This window comes from Physcomitrium patens, chromosome 17 (assembly GCF_059467195.1).
Source record: "Physcomitrium patens ecotype Gransden chromosome 17, ASM5946719v1, whole genome shotgun sequence".
NCBI lineage: Eukaryota > Viridiplantae > Streptophyta > Bryopsida > Funariales > Funariaceae > Physcomitrium > Physcomitrium patens.
The window spans coordinates 1,373,476-1,381,484 of record NC_143426.1 but is presented as its reverse complement, the minus strand read 5'-3'; the positions used below and the strand labels follow the sequence as shown (position 1 = coordinate 1,381,484).

The window sequence follows — 8,009 nt, the reverse complement described above, 5'->3', positions numbered from 1 at the left end:
TGATTATATATATATATATATATATATATATATTTATAGTCAAATATTATACAATTTTTTATTTTAAAATTAATATTTTTAAATTTAAGAATAAAATTTCAAAGAGTATAATATATTTTTAAAATATGAATTATAAGATAATTGTTTATTTAGGAAACTGCTACGTAGACATCCAACTTTTACTGAATGGATATCCTCCTCCCACTCTTGTGCCACTCACTTCTACATAAAAATAGTAAAAAACTTACTGACACCAAAAATAAATTAGAAGAAATTTTTAGTAAAATATTTGTGTAGAATGAATTTTTTGAATTTAAACTTCTTTATATGCATTTTTTTTTTCCATTTTTACAATATGTATAATCTTAAAGTTTGTTGCTCATATTATTGCACACATTGTACATCTATAATAATCTTTTTATAAAATATTTTTTTTTTTTTATCAATTTTAACATAATTTGATTACGGTTTATATATTTGATTTGATAATAGTACTATAATAGAGTTTATAGGAAAAACAAATGTCATGTTTTAAACTCAAAGATAATTCAAATAATTCATTTGTGCATTACAATAATTTAAGTGTGCATTGGCGCTAATACATATGTCATAATATATCTATATATATATATATATATATTAGCACAAGGCATGGTTTGCAAATAGATAGAAGAAAACAAAGTAAGATTTTTCTAATTTTCAAAAAGCCAAAAAGTGGCTCACCAAATTTGTGTGGCCTGCAGTTTTGGCCCCAAATGACAATTGAATAAAACATATTGGTGATACCCTATCACTAATGAAGGCATATCAGTATAAATTTGAGAAACATATTTTTTATTATGAATAATATAAAAATATTCTTGATATTTTAGCATATTTGAGAGACATGATATTTTTTTTGTTTTAAAAATATTTTAATCAGTATGAAGTATTCTTGCAATATATATATCAAAAAAAATATTATTTATATCAAATATTATTATTATTTTTTAAATTTTTTTAGCTTCAATAAAACACAACCTATTCAATATATCATTTATATCTTTAAAATTTTAAGTTTCTGATTCCACTAGCACAAATTTGTCTATTTTTGCAATTATTTTTAAAATTAATTGAATCACTTTTAAATTTTTATGTATATTCCTAATCTTCAAGTAAAAAAGATGGATTGTTGGAACATTATGTCACTTTGACTTAACAATATTGTAGTCTTTAATGATATAATCTAACTATATTGTATTCATATTTTTCTTAAAATATATATGTTGTAGAATGATTCTTGAAGTATTTTTTAAGCGTTGTACGATAATTTCCCTAAAATTTATAGATTTTTGAAAAATCTAAAGTTTCCTGACTTATTGGTATTTAAATTGTTAAACTAAACGACCTAACTTAAAAAAAAATTGAGACGTAATTTAATATAGTAACTCTGACTTTTTAAAATGATCTGTTTTTGAATTGGGTTTTATAATAAGATTAATTTGCATGTTATAATATATTTTGCAAAAAAATTTGAATTTTCTGTGCTTAAATTTTCCGTTCACAACATTTAGATGATATATCTTGACTTTATAATTTTTCCAATTGTAATGCATCCAAATTAACATGGTTAATTCTGGTTTTTTTTTTAAAAAGTTGCCAGCACATTTACATATGTCACAGTTTCAAAATACAGTACATTCTTAACCACTAGTTTTATTCAAAAAATTATAAACATTCATAAAATTAATAACATTCATTAGTCACAATATTATTGAGTTTCATCTAATATTTAAATCCACAATAATACTAAGTACACAAATATTTTTTCAAATTTTAAGAAAATAAATTTAAGTTTAAGCTTTAATAAAACAACAAACCAGAAATTCAACATACAAATTATCATTTCTCCATGATTATATATATATATATATATATATATATATTCACGTACATTCATTCTCACGAGGTGTCAAAAATCACCCAAGTTTGTAGTTTCCTTTGGAAGAAACTCCTTTTTTTATGTTGTGTAAAAAATGCACCAAATATGTACTCCATACCAAAACCACAGAGGAAGCATAATAACAAAAAGAGCTCTGTTTCCTGCAAGCAGGTGACCAAAACTGCAACCCTGGGAACATGGGACAAAAGCAAGTTGGAACAAACGTCTATTTCAACCTTTGGGTTTTACAATGATAGTGGATATATATTTGAATACCATCATCTTTTTTGTTTTTTGTTTTTTGTTTTTTATTTTTAATGGGGCAACAAGTAGCTCTGCTCAGGTCTCGCCTGCCTCCTTTTTGTTGCCTGGTTGTGTATGGGCTGAGTCCAGTCATCATCAATCCATGAAATCAGTTCAATAGACAGCCTCTGCCCTGCCCTGCCCCCCTTCCCTTCCTTCCTTCCTCCTATGGGAAGAGTCTCTCAAAGGGAAGGGGAATGGGGGGGGGGTGAAAGCAAAGTCTATACTGTCCTTGGCGTGGGGGGACTTGCACATGGATGGGATTTGGGCCAGTATCTTGCGGATCTAGAATGGCAGGCTGTGATTACGATGATAATGGCCAACATCTGACCAAAAAGCCCCCTTTCCTCCCCCTCCCCTCCCTTTCCACACATGGACTCACTCATGGAGTGGCCCCTGACACACATCCCCCACCCCCCTCCCCCACCCCAGCCATGGTAGGGGGGGATAGTGGTACCTCCCACCCTTTTTACCAGGGTACTGTCCAGCTGTAGTTGCCTCCCCTACAACTCCCCTATTTCCCCCTACTCCTCTGTTGACTACCCTTTGACTAGTCAAGCCTACATTTCTTCTTCTACTATGACTACCACTCCTACTGCCCATTCCCCCTTGGAGAAAGTCTACTTTTCTGATGCAGATGATGCACAAGGGGGGGAGTGCCATGGAAGCATTCATTCAAAAGCCCCCCATCCCCATGCAGCCAGACAAAAAGGTTGTACCTGAGTGACCCCTTTTGCAGAATGATGAACCCTGATCATCCATCCATTCATCCATTCATCCATCTGTTTCACCGGCCACTTCAGCATTCACATGGGGAGGGGGATGAAGCTCTCTCTCTCTGTGTGGATCCATTTATTCATTTGTCTGTTTGGCCTTGCTCCTCCTCCTCCTCCACCTCCAAGACCTTCCTTCTTTTTGCCTCACTGCTCAGACATGACTCATGTGGGCCCCCCACTGTCACACTGGTATGTGAGTGAGAGTGTGGGTGTGGGTACATACTGGGTCATTGTCTCTCTTGTGGCCTTGCCCTAATCCTCCTCCTCTGCTCTCTTGCCCATCCCCAACTTGGCTTAGGAAGGCAAGTTGACTCCAACTCACACATCATCACTCACTCACTCAAATAGATGACATTCATCTCATAAGTGCTTCAGCCGACATAGATGAGGGATGATAGTCATGAGGAATGGAGGAGGGAGATGGTGGATATTTTGGAGGGGGTGCCAGGTCCGCTCTGCCAACACCATCTCTTCTACCTTGTAGTATTATACAACTAGGGCTAGGGTAAGCTAAGGCTAGGATTAGGGTTAGCTATAGGGCTAGGTAGGGATAACTAGCTGCCTGCTGTTGTGTGCCTGGAGCCTGCCTGCCCTGCTGCACTCTCTGGTGCTGGTGGTGCTGTGCTCCCCACTCCCCTTGTTTGCCTTCTCATTTTTTCGCTTATTTTTTTGCCCCTTCTCATTACACCTCTGTCCGCATTGCAGCTGCTCAAATATTTTGAGATCCACACTCCCCCTTGCCTCAATCAGTGTAATTCCATCTTGCAGTGTTACTACTTAGCCCCCTCCCCATGGACAACAACTGCAACAACCCTACTTCAATCACCCCTCATTCATACATACACATATATATATATATATATATATATATTTGTAAATATATGTTGTAGTTTATTGTTGTTGAGGAAAGTGATGATGATGATGATGATGCATTGTGGTTATGCTCCAAGTTTGTGGTGTCCATAGTGCAACAGTATGAGGGTTGTAGTAGCAGAGAGAAAAAGAGAGCCTTGAGTGTTGAAAAAGAAAACTTGTGTGTACGGTAGTGGCAAGTTGCATGGTGGGGGCTCAAGATTGAAAGATATGGGCGGAGATTGTGTGTACTATAATGGGTGAGATTTGCCTTCAATTGAACAGTTGGGGTCAAAGAGGTAAAGAGCTGCTAAAAGTGTCATTGCTTTTGGATACAAAATTGTGAAAATATTGTGTTTTTTAGCCATAAAGAACAAAGACGTTTTGGGATTCTGAAACTAAGATAAAAATAATAATAATCAAGGTTAAAGCACTAGTCTTTCATATAGCATAACTTTAACTCTATATCTTAATATTTTTTTTGTTTTGTTATAAATATCATTATATCTACACAAACTCAAAATTTAGGTATTAGTGAAGTCTAATTTTATTTTATATATATATATATATATATATATTCATATATTACTTCATATTTGAATCAAAAAGAAAATTAAAAATCCATCTTTTAGAAGAAGAAACTTGTGTAATCAAACCAAATTTTGCATAATGTCATTGTAAGTCACTTTGAAGTATTTGCTATTTAGTGGGACATTAATTTCTTCATTCTTAATTAATTTATTGATTTATATATAAAAAAATTAAATCACTTTAATTTTGTGATTGTTATATCTATTGATTCATTTGTTGGAAATATATATTTTTTTGAATCATACAGATTTTAACATCATTCATTTTATCAGCTTAAAGGTCAATTTTTGCACAAACCATTATGTACTTTGTTTTTAGAAGAGATAATCCAATTCAAATTATAATCATTTATGTCTATGTATACACAATTTATCTCGTTTTACCAGTATTTTAAAAGTTTTCAAATGATGTACACTGAAACTTCAACATTTAAAACTTTTTGTGAAAAAAAAAATCAATATTATATATTTTTTATATTTTTCAAAAATTAAAAAAATTAAAAAATAAGTAACTTAATTGTCATAGTTTATGAATATATATATATATATATATATATATAGATTTTTTATATAAAAAATGGATATAATATCAATAGAGAGAATGTTAAATAGACCCACCCATCCAAACCATCATGAAAATAATAAATGACCTCTAGATTTATTTCTCTACTATTGGATTTACAATCAATAAAAACCAACCACATTAATCATGATTAATATATTCCTCATCAAAGGTGAGTCTATTTAGTGAAAGCATGAGTCTATTTAACATTCTCCTATCAATATTATTTAGCAAAAAAAATTATAAATTTATAATGTAATTATGTCATATATATTATTATTATTATTTTTACTTCTTATCTATATAAGTAAACAATAAAGTAGTGACTTAGTTATTATGTAAATTATATTATAGAAAAATCCAAATAACTCTTACAATAATTAGAGATTATATTTTTAGAAACAATTTATATTTTCTTTAAGCTCTAAGTTATAAATATTCAACTATACCTAATCATAGAATTTTTAATAAAAGAAAAAAATCTAAAAATATATAATTACTTTTTAAAATATTAATTTCAAATAATTTATAACATCATTATAATTTTTAAAATTATATATTTTAACCAACATTAAATGAAGAATTATATTTCAAGTAATTAATAATAAAATAGATATGTATTTGTAAATGCAATAAAAAATGTTTCTTCAAATTGTTAAGAAATATTACTTAGAATTTCTTACTCTGAATATTGTCAAATTAGAAATAAAATTTCTATGAAGATTTGTATTCTTGAACATATGCTTGATATTGTGTTTATTTAAGATTTATTTTACAATAATTATTTAATTAATTTTACATGCCTCAAGCTTTTGGAATACTAAATATAAATATAATATGATAGAATGCAATACATCTACCTATGAATACAATATGTACAATTTCTACTATTACTTGTTTAAATATTAAGTTGCCTATTTAACTAATATTATATAATAATTATGTAAAAAATAGTATAATTATTTATTTAAATAATACTAATATTTATAAATTTATTGTTTACTTTATTGAAGTAAAAAATTCTTATGATGAATATTTCATTAAAAAAATTAAATAAGATAATTGTCATCAAATTTTCTAACATGCTTAGTAGGACTTGTCTTAAATTATTAATTATTCACTTTCTTCTATATAGTGTAACTAAATAAATTTTACCATAAAATACTTATATAGTAAAAAAAAAAATTATATCAAAAACAAAGTTAGAAAATTAAATAATCAAAAAAATTCTTATGCTATATATTTTATTCCTTGATTAAATAGATAGTATATTGTATATACATATAATATTTTAAAAATAAAATTAATTTTTCATAATAAAAAAATAAATATATAATATATTTTAAATTAATATTTAAAGTATTCAAATCATTACCATTTTATATAGATATTTAATTTTGAATGATTTATTTTCTATCAAATAAATCATATTATATGCAAAAAAATTATTTAAAAAATAAATTCAATTTTCTTATATATTATATTCTATTTGATTGAATTTATTAAGATAAATTGATGAAAGAGATTGTAAAAAAATTTAGTATGTATTTTTTATTTTTTTATTATAGTAATTTGAAAGAAAAAAAATATAAAATATATTCTACTGGCTCAACATTCTCTTTATTTGCCAACTCTAAGATCGTGGAGATTATTGTTTTTGTCTGTCTATTTATATTATATTTAATAATTATTTTATTTTAAAGACGTAATAATATTATATAGTTATATACATAACACTACTATTGTTATGACATTTTAGGTATTGTAATATCTGTGATGAAAATATAATAGGTAACTATTGAAGATCTATCATGTCAATTTTTTGCATGATTTTTTTATTTTTATTTTTATAATTCAACTATTATAATAGATATTTTAATTCTAAATTCTAAATATTAAAGTAATTATATGTAATTTTTGTATCATATTAAAAAAATTCTATAGATAATCAAAATAAATATAAAAACCTATAATCTCTTTATAAGATTAAAATTTATAATTGTTATGTAATATATGTCTATTAGTTGATCCCGTGTTGTTGTCACAAAATTCAATGTGATTGCAAATAGTGTGTAGAAGATTGCCCAATAGAAAGTTCATTCTATCTTCAACTTAAACCAACCTAGCGCAAAGGCATGTGATGCAAGAGCAGAAAAGCTTCAATATCAAGAGCAAAGACAATGTTGTAAACTCTCATGCAAATTCTGCCATATGAAAATAACCTCTGGATTTTGTGTTGCTTCATTTCTCTTATTCAATATTTCCTATGTCATCAATAGGTCAAATCGCTTTGCTAAAAAACTTGTTCATTGAGTGCTTTTTACTTCAACACTTAAAGGACATTTATAAATCAATGTTTAAAGGACACTTCTTTTAGCATTAAATCTTGTTTACATCTTTGATAATTTTAGCAATAATACATTTTTTGGTAAAAGAGGCAGTGGCAACCATCTTGTTATAGGCACTTCCTATAGATTACAGATATGGAGGTGCTCTTCTTATGCTTCTCCACTGTATTCTAGACCTATTTCAAGACAAACATAGATTTGTTGTATTTTTTTCAAATACAAATCCACAAGCACCAAATTCTTTATAAAAGTTACGTTTAAGTGTAAAATATCAAATATTACTTTACTTATATGTCAAGAGAACATTACCTAAAACATATTTATTGAAGTTTAGAATAAAGCAATTTATACTTGATTTATATTAATTTATTAAATATTATAAAATTATATATATATATATATATATATATATAGACAGTCAATAGAAAAAACTAATCTAACATAAGAATTTCCAATAAAAAAATATGATGAGTTTGATGAATAGAAATTAAGTAATATAGAATTGAATAAATTTGCAATGAATAATTTAGGTATCAAAATATGTTTTTAAGGATTGCAATGTAAATCAGATGCTTTTAGAATATAAGAGGATTACATTAAAATTAATATTACATATATTAAAATTTAAAATTATAGAACTTAAGTTTTAATAAAATA

General features: G+C 27.6%; 1 long non-coding RNA gene across 1 annotated transcript; it reads left to right on the top strand.

Moving 5' to 3' along the window:
• The first annotated feature begins 6,419 nt into the window (after positions 1–6,419).
• On the top strand, positions 6,420–7,430 carry LOC149987504 (uncharacterized). Its single transcript, XR_016498057.1, has 2 exons — positions 6,420–6,795; positions 7,074–7,430. It is a non-coding gene; the product is annotated as an uncharacterized LOC149987504 (long non-coding RNA).
• Positions 7,431–8,009: the final 579 nt, after the last annotated feature.